This window comes from Amblyomma mixtum, chromosome 4 (genome assembly GCF_055824585.1).
Source record: "Amblyomma mixtum isolate Tamu chromosome 4, ASM5582458v1, whole genome shotgun sequence".
Classification (NCBI taxonomy): Eukaryota; Metazoa; Arthropoda; class Arachnida; order Ixodida; family Ixodidae; genus Amblyomma; species Amblyomma mixtum.
Window position 1 is genome coordinate 102,135,928 of NC_143015.1, and position 18,012 is coordinate 102,153,939.

The following is an 18,012-nucleotide window of genomic DNA, read 5'->3' on the forward strand; positions in this document are numbered from 1 at the left end:
AGAAAAAGCCTTGCTCTCAGAAAACAACCTCGCCTGAGTGCAAATCGGGAAAAAAATGGCCTCCGAGCCATACACACATGTACTACAATGAGGTCTGCATAGCAGAAAGCTCGCTGTACCGGATTCTATTGCGATGGTTTCTTAGATCGAAACAGCAGCTTCACTAGGAGTACCAGCTACAGACCGCTAACAGGCACACAAGTATCAACAGATGCAAAGCGAAATCTATTGCACAAGTCTGACAGGCAAGTAGTTTCATGTCTCGAACTACACCAAGGGAAAGGTCAGTTCTAGGCTAATAAATCATCCGATTTTAAGGCAGCTTAATTTAAAAAAACTTGCTCGATGATTTCCTGGAGGGCAGGTTTCTGTAAATTACGGTATTATGGCATATGGAAAAATCTGACAACGTTGATTAACATGCCTCTAGAAGCACGACTGGCAAACACGTAGCACTTATAGCTTTGGAGAGCTGTGTCAGAGCTGATAGACTCACATGGGCAAAATTAACTGCGCAAAAACATTTCAGTGACGAACTCGTATTGTTATAGAGAACACTGCGCATCGTGGGCTGAATGTGCAGCTTCATGCGGCTCGTAGCCCACCGAATATGGTATTGCTACCTTTGCTTCGCATGCAGAGCTCAGTAGAAAATCTTTATAGCTCTTTGATGTTTTTAATGGGAACGCATTCAGGTGTCCTCACAGAAGATTCCGGCTTCTCTATCACAATATTTTCTCATGGTTGAGTGAAGTCACGTGACCTTGCGACGTTACCACAACCTGCCAACCGTGGCAGGTGACAGCGGGCTGATTGGATTGAGAGGTCACAAGACAACATGCCCATGGTTGCAGGTGGCAACCTCGTAGAAATTTTGAGGACCCCCAAAATTTGGATGCTGCTTTCCCTGCCCTCCGTTGAGAATTCCTAAGGAGCCCTAAAAACATATCCAGACTAGAGAATGGATAAAGGTGGATTGAGGTTGATTAGTCGGTGGGATTAATACAATCCCATAGGTAATCATGTGGAAGGTACTGAAACATTCTGGAAGGGGGTGACCTATGCATAACCTTCCAGGGCAATGAAACCTGTTCAAACCTGAGTTTTGGCGGGAAAATCCCAAATAGAGTATTAGACACTCATTGTAGACTTCATATCAGGCAATATAGTTGCTGTCGCATTTTCCTCTTTAGGACTATCGTTCAAGTATTGTTTCTTTCGCAGCGTAGCTACACTATGCCAGCAGCTTCGGGAGGTCAGTGTGGCTGCGCGCTGAGCCGTGGCACCACTGCATCGCCAGCTGTGCGCATGCGCGCGTCGGGCCTCGCGGCTACGCTGACGGTGGAGGAGACGCCGCCCGGCTCGTCAGTTGTGCGCATGCGCGGAGTGACGTCAGAGCACGCAGCTAGTGTGTGAGCCCGGCGCCTATAGACCAGATTCTTTTACCCTCACACGCAGGCTGCTGGCGCGCCCCTACTCTCGACACCAGTCGCCATCTATCGGCGCGCGCGGACCGATGGACTGCGGGTCGCGCTGGCACCGCGCGTAGAATGCATGTTTGCGTGTTCGCTTCTGTCGTTGTAGTGCTTCATCATAACGTATGAGGGTGTGTGCTGTGCGTAACTACTCACACTTTCCCCCTACCAGACAGTACTACGGTTATCTTGCGCGCAGCTAGTAATTAACGTGACAACTCCGAGTTTTTCTCCGTTCATTCGGATGTAAGTGCGGCGAGGCAGTGCGCGTCTCTCTCGTTGTTTGTGCCCACCATAATGATAGTGATATTGATAATTAGCGCTCGTGTCCTGTCTTCACCTTTTCTGTGTCTCGTTTTTCGCGCTACGTTTTTCAATGATGATATTCTGCTGGCTCAGGGTTCTAAACGCTGGCACCGCAGCGGCGACGCTGCTCCACCGAGCCGCTGGTGCGGCAGCGCTGCTCAGGGTAATTTTGGAAAAGTATTGGAAACAGCAAGGATTTTTCCCGCGGAGTAGTCGGCCAGGTAGCGTACGGACTGGAAACCAGCACTTGTAAGTAGATTTCTGCGCTGGCGTGTCGTTTGTTGCCGTCTTTTACGTGCGCTATCATCTATGATAATTTTATGCACAGTAATGTGGATTTATTGATTTGATTCAGTGGTGTAGTAACTGGATAGGCGAGCTGCAGACTAAAGGTTGTCCCGACGAAGCGCGTTTTCGATCACCTCCTTGCGCTGAGCTTGCTCTAGTTCCCATTAAACACATTTCATGCACAGGATTGTAAGCACGACCGCTACCGATTTCAGTTGCTCTTACCATGCGCATGTCATCGGGATCAAGGGGGGGTGATAAAGGGTTTACCGTAGTGTCTTTCTGCTTTTGCTATCTACCTTAATCATAGGAAAATATGCGTGGTTTTAATACATTCATTCACACACAGCCAAACGCCTACGCAACGCTGTCACACGCGGCGAGAGCTACCGAATAAAATGAACGTGACTTCGGACCTCAAAATTCGTGAAAGCTGGATTTGTTGCGAATACCTATTCAAGGTTTGATAATTTGAGCAAAAGTACGTTTTTATGCACCAGGTTGCATAAACCATGACAAATTTTGTTTTTTGTTGGCGCTGCGACTCAGTCAAGCTTACAGCGGTAATTTGTTGATAAACTGGCCCACCACACATGCGACAAGAAAGCCCTGTTTGTGGGTGGTACTTTATGGCCGAAGGATTAAGAGTGCATGGGAATTGGAACTGCATGCTAGCCGCTCACCTAATACTTGATATTGAACAAAAAGTTTGTTTCTTTTTTGCAGTGGAGCACCAAGACGGTAGCGATATAAGCACGAGCGCGTTCTAAGCGTCAGCACAATTCACGTGAATGTCAAACTAAATGTCATTAAAACGCATCAATGTGCTCCCTTTGATAACGTGAATACTTCCTGCAACACAGCCACGCTGCGGAAGTATGCTCGGCAATGTTTTTTTAGCGCCCGAAACGCGGCTATATGCAGGCGCGCCCGCGGAGCTGCCGCAGCCCCGCAGTCCCCAAAGAAACGCCCGCACCGCGGCGCACTAGTCGGCGGAAAATGGCCGCACCCAGAGGCGGCTCTGGATTGTGGTCTATATTATGCTAGCATTTCGAGCCTGCAGCGTGGCAGCGCCGTAGCCACCGTGGCGGTGCAGTGGCTGGTCAGGTGGTTGGTCACGTGGTGCGGAGAAACTGCCGGCGGCGGCGAAACCGAGTTGGGGAGTGGAGAGGGGGAGAGGAGGAGAGGAGGGAGAGTGAATGCATGTCCAGGGACGAAAATGATGAAGGAATGCCCAGCTAGGAGCCACGGAAGACTGACTCTGCAATTCGACTGAGAGTTCCACTCGGCCAGCTGTAGCTATCGCGTCACTCCAGGTTTAACCAGAGCTAAACAACAGCCAATTTTTTTCTATAAAGATTTGAAGTTGTCTTCATTCCTCACATGTTACACTCTAAAATTTGTTTTTGAGGCACAGTAGCATGCTATAGGCACCTCCTGCTTCTTAGTCTCATTTGTTAATTTATTTGTATTTAAACTGAGCACATGTGCGAAAGCTGGTGTTCATTGTTCAGTTGGAGAGGACACTCAAGCTTCGCCTTAAGGTTACGACGCGATAGCTGCAGTGGGTTAATGTCAATAAATGCAGAATTGCTCATTCCCTAACATTCATAGATGGCGGCGAGTCCTCATACCACTGCCATCACAGTGGAGCAGCGCTTAAAGGATGCACCACTGCACTATCAGGTGGCTGTGTCTATCACAGCCAACCGAAGAGAATGAGCGACCCGTGTTGCTCTTCCTGAGCACCCGCTGAAGCCGTTGCTGAGCAACGGCGACTCAAGGTACTTTGGTAGCCACTCCGCCACGAGCATATGCGACGAACCGAGATGGGATCCAGTGTTGCTTTCGCAACAAAATCGGGCGAGAGGCAACCGCGCCGCCAGAGCAGAACATGGGAGACGCAATGATTGCAGATGCCCATCTATGTGCATCACTTACATTGCATTTTGTACGCCACTTTAATAAGTGACACCAAAAAAGCTGACGTCACGCATAGCATAGCAGTGGAGAGGCTGACATCACACCATCTGTTAGGTGCGGGGGCGGCTCCTCGAGGAGCAGGGGATCCACGAGCCCTGGACCACGCGACGAGTGGTTAGACCTGGCGTGGTATTGCTTTCGCAATAAAACCCTTCATTTTCATGTTGGTCATCCAACGCTGAGCATCGATGCTATGGTGTTCGCGCTATGAACATTTTCGGCAAGTTGTGACGTGAACAAAATAATTGCGGTGTCAAAACGCTAGAACTGAAATCCCAACCACTGTTCACTTATACTTACCGGGACTGTTGTCGAAAGAATGATGAGATGGACAGCTTCCGAAGGTGGGCGTCCATGAGCTACGCAGGTATCTCACACGTAGAAGTGGGGCTTTGGCTCTCCTGCATGGGGTAAATCCTACCTGAAAGTTGCGGGTCAAAAAAAAAATTACGAGTGACGGTAAGACGCGGATCGAACCGCACTTGCTTTTCAGCTGTTTAAAAAGCAACTCCAGTAAATTTTCAGCCTTTGATTTATGTTGCTGAGGGCTTTGTCATTGCAGTACGAGAAAGCCCTTATACTAAATTTATACATGCACTGATAGTGTTACTTTTGCTTTGATTTTTATGGCAGCAACTTTAAACTTATTTAAGGTGGTTGTTTTCAAATACTCAAACAATAATTTTACATAAGGAAAAACTCTGAACAAAAACGGAAACTCTTCATCCTCAGGCTTCGAGGCTTGAAACGGTAGCCAACGCCGACGCGGACAATCTTTCCGACATGGGTGGTGGTGGTGGTGAAAAACTTTAATCAAAGAGAGCTTGAGGGTTAAAAAAAAATAAATAACCCTGCTGCATGGTCGGTATCCTTAGTCCGGGACACCGCATGACGAGGCCCCGTCTCGCGCCCGCTTGACCAGAGCCCTTTGGGACTCCAGTGTGGAGCAGTTGAGGAGGGCAGTCTCCCATGCCTCTCGGGTGGGGGTGGGGGAGGGGGGAAGGTGAGGATTCTGAGTACATGCCCACACCATGTGAAAGATATCGCAGATCTCTCCACAGTGCGGGCAGCGCCCATCTGTGTTCGGATCGAAGTGTTTTGCTATTGCAGGACAGAGAAGGGTTCCTGTCTGCAGGCGCCGCAGAGTTCGCTCCTCCGCCTTACTCAGCCCCTTGGCAGGTGCCGGGTAGAGACGGTGGCTGTCGCAATAATAAATTAGGATTTCGCGGAACCGCAGAAGCGGTTTATGAGCTTCTGAGCCATGAGAGCTAGGATGAGGAACCCGGTGTGTGAGCGCTCGGGCGGCCGCATCAGCGGCCTCATTGCCTCGTAGAACCTGGTGGCCAGGAGCCCAGATCACTTTTGTGCGAGTTGGAGCGGCGAGAGCGCGTCTTAGAATTTGCGAGGCCAGAGGTGATATTTCGCCTGCAAGATAATGTTCACAGGCCCGGCGAGAGTCTGTAATAACCGTTTTCGATTTTGGATCGGCGGCAGCGAGAGCTATTGCGACTTCCTCCGCTCGTGTTGAATTTGGGGCCCGAAAAGATAGCCCATCGACATTCATTCCCCGGTGGACTACGGCAGCCGTGAAGAATCCCGCGGGCGACGGCCCTGTGATGTCCACGTAATAGACGCCCTCTTTATACCCATATTGCCTCTCAAGCGTGCGAACCCGCGCTTGTCGTCTGCCTTCATGTGAAGCCATGTCCATATTACGCGGGAGCGGAGCGACCAAGAGCATGTGGCGCCACAGCACCGGGATGTTCTCCGTCCCCTCTGGTATGCATGTGTGTTGGATGTGTAAGCGGTTTAGCAGGTGGCGCCCAGGCACCGTCTGCGATAGCCGCGTTTATTGGTTCACGAGGTGGGCCTCCCGCAACTCCTGATAGGAGTTTACCACTCCCAAAGCCTTCAGTTTGGCGTTGGAGGTAGCCACCTGAAGGTCCAGTGCTCGCTTTGCTGCCTTCCTGATGATGGCGTCAATGCGCTCGTCTTGTTGTTTGGTGGTGCGTAGGTACGGCACGGCGTAGAGGATCCGGCTGGTCACGAAGGCATAGGCGAGCCGTAGCGCGTCCCTGCCCCGCAGACCACCCCGCTTGTTGGAAACACGGCGGATCATGCGCCCTACCTGTTCACCTATGCTCTTGAGTTTCGCTATAGTAGAGTCCGGCCTAAGTTTGTTATTGATGAACAGACCCAGGATCCGGAGCTCCGCCACTTCTCTGATGGGACCGCCTGACAGAGATATGTGTAGAGACGTGTTGTCCTTGTGGTTTGTCCTGACGTGTAGAAGCTCTGATTTGGCGGGAGCACATTGGAGACCACAGTCGGCAGCATATGCTTCGACTATGGTGGCGGCCTGCTGAAGGCGGTCCTCTATCTCCCCAAGGCTCCCCTCGGTGGTCCAGATTGTAATGTCGTCTGCGTAGAGTGCGTGTTTCATGCCATCTACCTGAGCCAGTCGGCCGGGCAGGTGCATCATGGCGATGTTGAAAAGGAGCGGTGATAACACCGCCCCCTGTGGTGTACCTCGTGTACCCATAGAGTACGGGCCGTACTCCTCGTCCTCGATCCGGAGGAGTGCCTGACGCGCAGAGAGGAAGTCTCTGACATAGGCGAAGACCTTCGCCCCGCAGTTAGTGGTGTTCAGGTTACAGAGTATGGTGGCATGTTTAACATTGTCAAACGCCCCCTTAAGATCGAGGGCGAGAATGGCCTTGTCGTTTTGTTGCATGGCTGTGGGTCGTATTATGTCCCTGTGTAGTTGGAGTAGGACATCCTGTGCAGACCTGTGCGGGCGGAACCCGAACATAGTGTCTGCAAAGAGGCCCTTACCCTCCATGTATGGAGAGAGGCGATCCCGAACCATCGTCTCCATGAGCTTTCCCACACACGAGGTTAATGAGATGGGTCTCAAGTTGTCCGTAGTCACGGCTTTACCTGCTTTGGGGATGAACGTTACAAGGGATGTTTTCCATTCGAGTGGGAGCGGACAGCGTACTAACGGTCTCTCGTATGATTCTACGGAGCGTTTGCATACGGCCTTGCAGGTAGCGGTTTTATGACCTTCGCTAGATTCATTGCACGAACTCAGCGCACTCCAATCAAATCAAAGCAGTGTTCATCCAAAAGAAAAACAGCCATTCTAGAACAAATCTTAAAATACTCGCCTTAAATATACATTACCTCTCCCGGAGGCACTTTACCTCACGTGAAGAAATTGAAGAGAATAAACACTATTATATACCATCTATACTTTTCATTTGTAAACTCTCTATATACTGCAAACAATCCTTTTGAGCGACGCATAAACTGATATTTAAAGCATTGGGTCTACACTGACGGCTCTCAAATCACTACGTAAACCTCACCACAGCTATAAGCCATCTACACTTTTGAAATGTAAACTCTATATAATGCAAACAAATCCTTTCGAGCGACGCATAAACAGAAATTTAAAGCATTGGTCTATGCAGACGGCTCTCAAATCAGTACGTAAACCTCAGCACAGCTTCGGAGGAAAGCGAAAAAAAAACAACAACAAAGAAAATGTGAAAACAAAAATTACCCTGCATACAACGAAGTCTACTCATCAACCAGAAATGATAGAACGGCTTATGCATGGTCTACTGACCACCAGATTGCCAGACGCTTAACATAGGCTGTATTCAGTATTTTCTTTAGGCGTGGCCGCAGCATGTCAACCAGGAAATGTTCTTCGTACTAAGTTGCTTCGAGCACGGTCCCACGTGGCATGTTGCTTCCGCCTTCGATTTCACTCCACGCGAGACCCGAGACGAACACGCAGGGACATGACGCATGATGCTTCTGGGGGATGTCTCCATGACAACGAAGAAACTGCGTCCTCTTCCACTGCACATAACAGGAGAAATACGGTTAGGAACGGGTCCCAATAATTTGTGACGCGTAATTCATGTTTACCCAAAGACAAAAAAAAAATCAAAGCCTTCAGTCCTTATTTCACCTTAAAAGGCAACTGTACAACTGGAGAATTGCGCGAAATTGAAAGATTCAAATGCATGCAGCCAGTAGGTAAAGCACGCTAAGATTTTTGCGGTAGCATTTAAAATAGTGGTGTAATCGAGGATTGAATTTTGTTTAGGCTTCTCCTCAGTGCTCCGGAGGAGTGTGCGTAAGTTCGATGTGACGTCACGGAAGGTAAGATTTCCACCTATGTCTGCCATCAGGCACACCCCGCTGTGCCTTGTTTGATGCTGCCGAAGAACTCTAGGCGGGCTTTGCCTTCGGTGACGTTTGGTTTTTTTCCTTCGAAACTAAGTGTTTATGCGTTGGAAATGTACCACTACTTTCAGTGATGTCATCATGCGCCCCCCATTGCCACTATGCGCGGCGGCGAAGCGTGACCATCGCAATTTTAACATTCGATAACGTCACCATTTGAAACACTAGCCAAAAGGACTTCGTGTGCTTTACCTGCAAGTTTCATACATTCGACACATTTAAGCTCATCGATTTCTAACATATGCAATTGCCCTTTAAGTACCATCAATTTTGCGATCGGTGAGAGAAAATTTATCGCTCCTTTCGCTTTAAGCAGCGACGCCACAATTTTTTTGAAGTCTTCTTGAGCGAATACAGTGCGTCGTAAAAAATAGACCCGTTAGCGAACCCAGCTTCTTCATATGCTGAAGCGGCAAATGGACGAAGGTTATTCCAAAATTAGGAGCATCCCAAGTAGCACAGGTGATCGGCCCTAGTAATGCAATTGGATTATTTTACTGTAGTCCGTTGTACGCCCGGTATCTGCCAATACGCTCTCAATATTGAGCCAATTACGTGTTAGGGAAGACATTGGCGAGTTATCGATTTAGGCTGAGCATTAGATAAGATAAACATTTACAATTTTAAAGTAAATCTGAATGTAGCTCCGATTATTATTTTTATTTTTTTTCTGTGTCAATTGTGTGCATACATGAAGTGTTTAACACCATGACGCCACAAAACCAGATTGCCTTATATAGCGCTTCGTTGTGCACCGATGAACAGATGCGCTACCCTTGCGCCAAACGCCCCCCGGAGCTGAATATTTTCGCGTTGAAATTTATTAATGCGAATAAGTGGCAGTAAAATAGCTGCAAAGTTACCTTTCTGGTTCTGGTTGGTGCGCTCAAGTTCTTGAATCCTGCCACTCTTTCATTAGCAGCGAGGTACCACGTGTAGGGGAACCCTGTCGCTATAGGAAAGCAACAATATGCAAACGGGTACGTTTAAACACGAATGTAAGTTGTGGTGAAAACCTTCTTAAACTATACGAATTAGCATTGTTGAGTAATGAAGCAGATCACTGCGCTTAAATCAGAGCATTTCCTATTTCATATCGGTATATTCCGCGAATGTTTGTAGAGTTTGTTTGTTGTATTTATTTGTTCATGCTTGAAGGCTGCCGGCACGCCGCTTTATCGCTTCGTTTGTGACGCAAGACGCGCCTAGAATTGTCTCAATTGATCGCATCCAGGCGGAGCCGATTCTACATTGTGCCAGAATGTTCTAGTAACTTCCCAAGCTTTATCTCGAATGTTCGCTATCAGCTTTAAAAAGAGCACGGCCGACAGCGGCGGGCATTCTGTTCGACGACCGCCGAGCACGCTTGTTGCTACGCCGCCGCCGATTGATTCAGTTCTTTGCGGGCGCAAATCAGCCCGAATAAAGACTTTCGTTTCGAAGACATTCTCGCTGTGTTCCTGTTCGCCGGAGTTGTTGGTTGGTTGGTAAACATTTATTAAAACAGTCAAGGGGCCGAAGGCCCAGATCTAGGGGTCGGCCAAGACTCCTTGGAATCTAGCAGCCTCTAGAGCGTGACCGATGAGCGTTCGTTGGTCGTCTAGGGTAGAGCTGCGTAGACGAGCCTCCCAGGTATGTTGTGTGGGTGTTGGCATGTGTTGTCGTGGACAAGTCCAGACCATATGAAGGAGGTCTGCTGGGATATTGCAGTATTTACACATCGGCATATACCGTTCAGGAAATATATTATGGAATCTTTTGGGATTGGGGAAAGTGTCCGTCTGGAGTTGGCGCCAAGTGACGGCCTCTGTCTTTGTAAGTTCTTGGTGCAGACCTGGATAGAGTTGGCGAGAAAGACGAAGCGGGCAGGCATGAAGGAGGCGAATCTCCTTCGTCTCTTTCAAGCATTTGTAGTAAGTCGTATTACTTACACTGCTCCATATTTACGTCTCACGCTCACGGAGAAGCACCGCCTGGATTGCCTTATCCGCAGCGGCGTCAAAACAGCCCTTGGTCTTCATCTCTCTACTCCCAACGACAAGCTCCTCGCTCTTGGTGTCTCCAACACTGTTGACGAGCTTATTGAGGCGGCCCTCCTGGCCCAGCGCCAACGCCTCTCCCTAAATTCCGCAGGCCGCTCTATCGTAGAACGACTTCGCATCGCTCCCTTCCGTCCGCCATCCTCGGTGGTCAATCTCCCACTTGCCATCAGGGCCAACGTCAAGACTGTCCCTCTCCCCCGCAACATGCATCCAACTCATCATCAAGATCGCAGAGAAGCTCGGGCCGCGTCACTCCAGCAGCGATACGCTGGCCGACTTGACGTGCTTTACACAGACGCGGCAGACCATCCTAATCGTACTGCTGCAACAGCGGTTGCCACAGATGAGAACATGACTCTTCATGCCTCCTGCTCCGTACGCACTTCACATATCACTACAGCGGAGGAAGTAGCTATTGCTCTCGCGCTCTCCACTTCTAAAGCTAGAGTAGTCATAAGTGACTCACAGCGCGCCATTCTTAATTTTACTCATGGTCGTATTTCAGTCGAAGCGTTTCGCGTACTCATATCAAATACTCTTAAACACCTGACCCTACTGATATGGGCTCCAGCCCACATGGGTCTGAAGGGTAATGAGGGAGCACATGAGCTAGCTCGAGGGCTCACTTTCCGAGCGGCTTATCACCCCGCCCCCAACATGCCCGCCTTGGTCAGGTAGGACACCATAATCACTTCACGCGATCTGCTCCAGCACTTTGTTCGCCGGAGTTCAGTCCCCACTACGTGACATCTGGTGGAGGTGCCGACCTGCTATCCAGTTATGCCCCTCACGATGGAACCTGGTGCACAGCCAACGCCCGTCGTGGTTCGCCATCTCCGTGAGCCACCGACTTTCCGTGGAGAACCCCACGAAGATGTAGAGGACTGACTAGACATGTACGACCGTGTGGCAGCGCTGAACGCCTGGGACGACAGCGCTAAGCTTCGAAACGTTTATTTTACGTTGGACGGCCCTGCCAGAACGTGGTTTGAAAACCACGAATCTTCCCTTACGACCTGGGCTACCTTCACGAAGCAGCTACTGGGTACGTTCACTAGCGTAGTACGTAAGTAAAGAGCGGAGGTCCTCCTGCAATCAAGAATTCAAATCCCAAACGAGACCGTGACTGCGTATGTGGAAGATATGAAACGACTTTTAAGCCGCGCCAACCCCGACATGATTGAGGAAAAGAGGCTCTCCTTCCTTATGCGAGGCGTGAAGGAGCAACTCTTCGCCGGCCTGATCCGGGATCCTCCAACAACCGTCGCCGAGTTTGTAGCTGAAGCTTAAACCATCGAAAAGACCCTTGACGCGCGGTCCCGTCACTACTACAACCGACCACTTTAAGTGCTGACGGCAAGCCCCCAGGAGATACCCCTGCAAGCGGGATAACCTGCGAGATTTGATACGCGAAATTGTTCGCGAAGAACTTTGTCGGCTGCTGCCATCCCCACCGCAGCAGACGCAGCACCCTCAGGTGGCCTCGCTGACGGACATCATCCGTGAAGAGGTTCAGCATGCACCTGGCTCCCGCCACAGACGACACCAACGGAAGTTGAAGCCATCAACTACGCCGCCGCACTACGCAGTCCTGCGCCCCGACGAGACCCCTTAAACCCTCTTCGACGGGCACCAGCTCTACAAGAACGACGACCTCTAGCTCCCGCCCGACCACCTTACGAGCGAAGCAACGGAACTAGAAAATGCGACCAGTGGAGGACTCCCGATAACCGCCCACTGTGTTTCCATTGTGGCCATGCCGGGCACATTTACTTGCCCACTGCCCGTACAGACGCATCGGGCTGCGAGCGCTGACAACGCTGTTGCAAACACGCGGCACTACTGCAATACGCCGTACCGTTCATTGGATAAGCAAACTCTGGCGACAATCATTAACTGCTGCCTGCCAGGGTAGCAGGGTGGGTGCTCGTATCTTTACGCTTGTTCTCGGCTAGTTTCGAAACTTACGCTATATCGGCTAAGCATAGCAGGTTTTTCTTCAAGTAAAGCAAACCACCTAGAAGTTTAGAAAGAAGCTTCTCCGCGGCATGCTGTAGGTACCAAGTTATGGAAAAGGTTTCGTGGGTTCTGTTGTCCCAAAGGGTCGAGCTATGAGGGTTGACGTAGTGGACGGTTCCGGATAATCTCGACCACTTGGAGTTCTTAAACGTGTACTGGCGTGCATAGTATACGCAAGCTTCTAACATTTCGCCTCCGTCAGAATGCGACCATCGCGGTTGGAGTCGAACCCCGCGTATCTTGGATCAGAAGCCGAGTAGCACAACCACGGAGCCACCGCAGCGGCATTTACCAGGAGATATTACGGTACTCACCATTTTAGCCTTTTCTTTGTCAAAGGAGGGACGTAAAAGGCATGCCCGCCCGGTCATGGCGTTGGCTCTGCGCTTTCGTAGTGTGACGCCAGGGCCCCTGCTGGCTGTGTTCGTCAGAGCTGAGGAAGAGGCGCCCCTTTACGTATACCTAGAACAGCGGCGCAAAATGAAACCAGTTGGGAACCTACATTCGGAACAGTTTGCTCTCCTGCATACAAATTGTACATGGTCTCCAAGTCTAGTGAACATTTGCAAAATGCCCAGTCGAAATATATGCGTAATGCAAATATTGCTGCAAAGTTTCCAACGGACTGCATCCTTCTGTCCACTGAAAAGTTTGAAAGCATTAAAGCACACCTTTCGTAATGCGTCATTTCGGAAGGAATTCAGGTTCAAGATCACATGACTGCCATAAGTGGATGGTCATAAAGTGTAAAAAAAATGTCAACAAGTGTATTTTCTCCTAGGACTAAGCTAGGGTGAAAAGGGAGCCATTCCCCGTAACGTTTTCTTTTGTAGTCTCCGTTAGCCTGACAGTGCGAGTGAAGGTGCGTATAGTGCATGTTTCTGTATGCAGACGACATAAAACCCCGTTGGCAGCTGGAATGCTCTGCCCTTGTCCACGTCACCTCTTCTGTTGTTGTTGTTATTAGTAAAGATGGCGTATGATCACACTGGGGCATCAGCCAAGAATTGACAGGCATGGATCCCTACCGACTGTCTAATTTATTCTGCACATTACTACAAGCTTATCAGCTGCAAAACCACATGTCCGTCATAAAGTGGCGCCCCTTAACCCCACCACGTCATCACATCACAGCAGTATAGCATAAGGTAAAAATGATCATCATAGGCAACGAAGAAGACATTGGAAGAGACAGCAGTGAGGGATAGTGATAACAGTAGTTTTGGAACGATAAAGGACATGACTAAAAATGGTCAGGGCCATTATTAAATATAACAATAGTAAAGGCCTTTAGCTTGAAGGCTTTTATGGGAAACACCTTTATGTAGAAGGCCTTTAGAGTTAGTCTTGCGAGCAAAGTACTTTAGGATGAATGTTTTTGGGGCAATAGCCTTAAGGACGAAAACCTTTAGGTCAAACACCTGTAGGGCAAAGACATTTAGGGAAAAGGACTTTATGTGAAAAGGTGCTTTCGCATTGACAGCATATAGGGACCTTAAGAGGCCACCATAAATTACTAAATCTTCATATCTCTCCACTTACTATGCATATATATATATATACTACTGCAACACCTGTTTTCTACTGCCGTGTGTTTGCTGTTCTTAACCACAAGTCAACCCATTTCTACCTTCAGCGTCTTCATTGTTACAGCCGAATTTTCTTTTTCTTCACTTCCCCCATATCATTCCAATAGTTACCCCTACCTCGTACGTTCCTTCTGCTTCAAAATCGCTCTCCTTCCCTGTTCATAGACCCTACATCGTGATAGTAAAAGAGCACCCAACCGAAAACGCTGGAAAAGAATGAAGGCAGAAGACCTCAACAAAGATGTAATAAAATAGCGCGTGCAACTAAAAAAAAAGTTGGCAGTGGCTGAGCTCTGCTATGCCAGGATATGCGTAGCGTGAGCAGTGACGTCACGTGGCTCTGCGCCGGCGGCAGCAACGGAAGCGGTGAGCGCGCGCGGCGAGGCGACCGCAAACGCGCGTGGCAAGGCGCGCCAGCTGTGCGCAGTGACGTCACTCACTCCTCGCGCACGCGCAGTATGTTCGACGGAGGGAGCACACGAAACAACGAGACTGTGGCCAATATAGCTCACGCTACAAAACCAGCCTGGAGTTTAGCATTGCTAAGCATGAAGTATCGCATGAAAGGAGTTTTTTTTTTTGCAGGTGGACACCACTGCCACACACACGAAAGCGCGATTGAGGTGTCCATAAAAAAGGGAGCCAGTTATGCGCCCTTCCTTTCCTAAAAATCTGCAGTCTAAACAAGCTTCCGGTGGTTTTGAGAGAAGGAAAGGCGGTGAAACTGCCTGAAATAGAAGGTGGATGCCACCGCCTACGCACAGCGTGACTGAGATGTCCACTGACCCAGTGAGCCAATTACACTTGCTTCGCAGAGGTTTTTGGCAGACACCGCTGAAACCCGGGGTGTGTGGCGAGAAGTGCTTTCGCACTAATGGAAGCCGCAAAGCAACAGCGCCTACATTAAAGACGACAATGATGTGCCAGCAAGCAATGCATGGCGGAGGATAATGATTGGTTATCAGGAAACGAAAGGCGTGGTAACACTCCCTGGTGGGCACCTCAACCGCGCCGTGAGGGAATGGACGAAGGTGGGAGTGAAAGAAAGAGGTGCCGAAGTTAAGGGCTCCTGAATAACTTCTACCGCCTGGGGATCTTTAACGCGCACTGACAAAGACGAAAAAGGAGGAGATAATAAAGTTAAACAAAAGCGCATTCAATTAAGAAAGCGAATAAAACATGCCAGCACTTCCACCTCCCATCGTTAACACAACAGAAGAGCGAATAATGGATCAGCAAGACGAGGAATTCAAGAGGTATTAACAAAGGCGCACTGAAACAATATGTAAAACAAAAAAAAAACAAATTAGCCACCACAGCGTGCCAGCACTATCCCCTCCCATTGGGCGCGTCAGTTTGAGCGAAAATTAACATCAAAGAACGCAGCAGTACCGAACAAGGATGCAATGATACAGCACTACGTGCGACTGGAAACCAAACAGTGAATACAACGTGTCAGCAAGGAGCGCGTCGCGCAAGAACGAAGACGTAATGAAGCAGCGCAAGCAAGAATTCATAGTGCAGTTTACACTGCTTATGTGCAGCCAAGCTGAAAGCCCTCATCGTGAGCGCTAGACCTCGACGCAGCTTTCGCACTGAGAAATGCAACGGAGACGCGCTTCAGAACGGTGATACCACTAACGGTGAATCCACGAAGGTATATGTGAAGCACTGCACACTCGAATACCTGCCGTGAACTGTCTTGCAACGGGACTAAGAAGATTGGAATATCGTTGCATCGTGACTAAGAAGATAGGAAGATAGTTCGCGACAGATATTCAAATGTGCATGTTTCACTCAGACCTTCGCGGATTCAGCGTTCGTGTAATCAGCGTTCGGAAGCGCGTCATCGTTGAATTTCTCAGCGGGCGAGAAGAGAACCATCTTCCAACGTGACTGAGAGACGTAAGGCATAAATAATGAGATCTGCCGCGGCGGCTCCGTGGTTATGGCGCTCGGCTGCTGCCCCGAAAGCTTCGGGTTCGATCCCGGCCGCGTCGGTCGAATTTCGATGGAGGCGAAATTCTAGAGGCCTGTGTACTGTGCGAAGTCAGTGCACGTTAAAGAACTCCGGGTGGTAGAAATTCCCGGAGCCCTTACGGCGTCCCGCGTAGCCTACTCACTTTGGGACATTAAACCGCCACAAACCATAAACCAACCGTATGTAATGAGAAACCATATGACACCACCGACACCGGTGTATAACGAACGACTGTGTCAAAATTTCGATGCGAAAACTAGTTATGGGTCTTTACCTTCCTCAAAATCAGCCCACAACGTTGTCAACACCAACCGCCAAGACCAACGGCCAACACTATGGAACGGCATACGCCAAGGAACGCCAACGGCGAAGGCAAGGAACGCCAACGGCAAAGGCAAAGGCCAAGGAACGCGGATGGCAAACGCCAAGGAACGCCAATGGCAAACGCCAACGGGAAACGTCAAGGAACGCTGGCGGCTATTGCGTATTAAAAGTTGAAAATAGTTTTGAGGTAAAGAAATGGCAGCAGTAATGGTCTCTTCTTGATGGGCCAGCTGAACCGCACCGTAAAAGGAAGATGGCAGCGAAAGAAGAAAGAGGTGCCGTGTCTTGGCCACTCCCTCGTTGCGGAAATGTGCGATTTCAGGCCAACAAACGAACGTCGTCAACGTTAACGCATGCCCCGCACACTTCCGTCACTACCGCCATGTAATACCTCAAAGGCGATTAAGACCTAAAAGGCGATTAAGGTCTCCACGGACGCAAGAAGGCGTTATGCCCCTTTTATTTCCTGACGCATGTCCGTCAGATTTTGCGGAGTAGGATGCTAACAGTCTTCACTAGCTAGCTAGTGTTCGGACCCGAATCGTGGAAATGCGTTTTGGAACGCCAATAGAAATGCCGATCCCCGGTATTAATGGATGAGCTATTTAGATAGGGAGGATCGAGGTCTTTTATTGGGGAATTACGTTGTTAAGAAAGGTTTGATTTGATTTATGGGGGTTTAATGTGCTGAAGCGACTCAGGCTATGACGAACACCGCAATGAAGTGCTCCGGAAATTGCGTCCACCTGGTGTTCTTTAAACGTGCACTGACATCGCACAGCACATGGGCCTCTAGAATTTCACTTCCACACGGAAATTCGATAGCCGGTATTGAAATCGGCTGAGTTCTTTGACTGAACAAAGACCAACTCAAGATACGCGTCCCGGAGAAAAAGTTAGGAATAAAAGGTGCTTTCATGTGAAAAAAAGCAACTGTATTAATGTCTGGCCTAATATAGTTCGCAAATTCAACTCGAGAATTAAATACGGTATAAACAACTAATAACCTCAACACAGTGCGACTTATTCTTATGACAAGCTATTTCTCCACACGACACACAAGTTCTCAGTAGGACGTGAAAACAAAGCAAAAATTTGCTCACACGGTACAGCGATGACTGCAAAGCACCAGGACAGGGGCTGGAGACCCAAACCAGCTCCACCATCGACGCTAGGCAGCGCACCTGCACGCAGCGAGCTTGAAGGCGTTCGCCCGGTGAAACGCCACCCTTCCACTGCTGGACACGTCGCCGTCTGCACGGGTTTGGAGGTTGCGGCGTTCTTTTGTTTCGCTGCATGCCGCGTCCGCAAGGTACTACCACGTGGTCAGACTTTCGAGAACATTCTACAATTTTCTTGCTCCTTCTCGGCGCATTTTTTCTCCTTTGAGCGTTGGCGCCAGGTTAGAGTGGCTATGTGCTTGTTTATGGTTTATGGCGTTTAACGTCCCTAAGCAACTCATGCTATGAGGGACGCCGTAGTGCAGGACTCCAGAAATTTCGACCCCCTGGGGTTCTTTAACGTGCACTGACAACACACAGTAGACGGGCCTCTAGAATTTCGCCTCTATCGACGTTCGACCACCGCGGCCCGGGTTCGAACGCGCGTCTTTCGGGTCAGCAGCCGAGCTCCATAACCACTCAGCCACTGAGGCGTTCGACTATGTGCACATGCGCAGCGACCAGGGTTAGCGTTTCAAAGGGAAAGCTCAACTACGGCATCTTCCGCGAGTTTTGCCGACC

General features: G+C 49.5%; 1 long non-coding RNA gene across 1 annotated transcript; it reads right to left on the reverse strand.

The window, feature by feature from the left end:
* Positions 1-4,351: 4,351 nt before the first annotated feature.
* On the reverse strand, positions 4,352-17,620 carry LOC149347633 (uncharacterized). Its single transcript, XR_016292173.1, has 4 exons — positions 17,374-17,620; positions 12,691-12,838; positions 7,777-7,925; positions 4,352-4,473 (listed from the first exon to the last, which is right to left on the reverse strand). It is a non-coding gene; the product is annotated as an uncharacterized LOC149347633 (long non-coding RNA).
* Between the last annotated feature and the right edge of the window lie 392 nt (positions 17,621-18,012).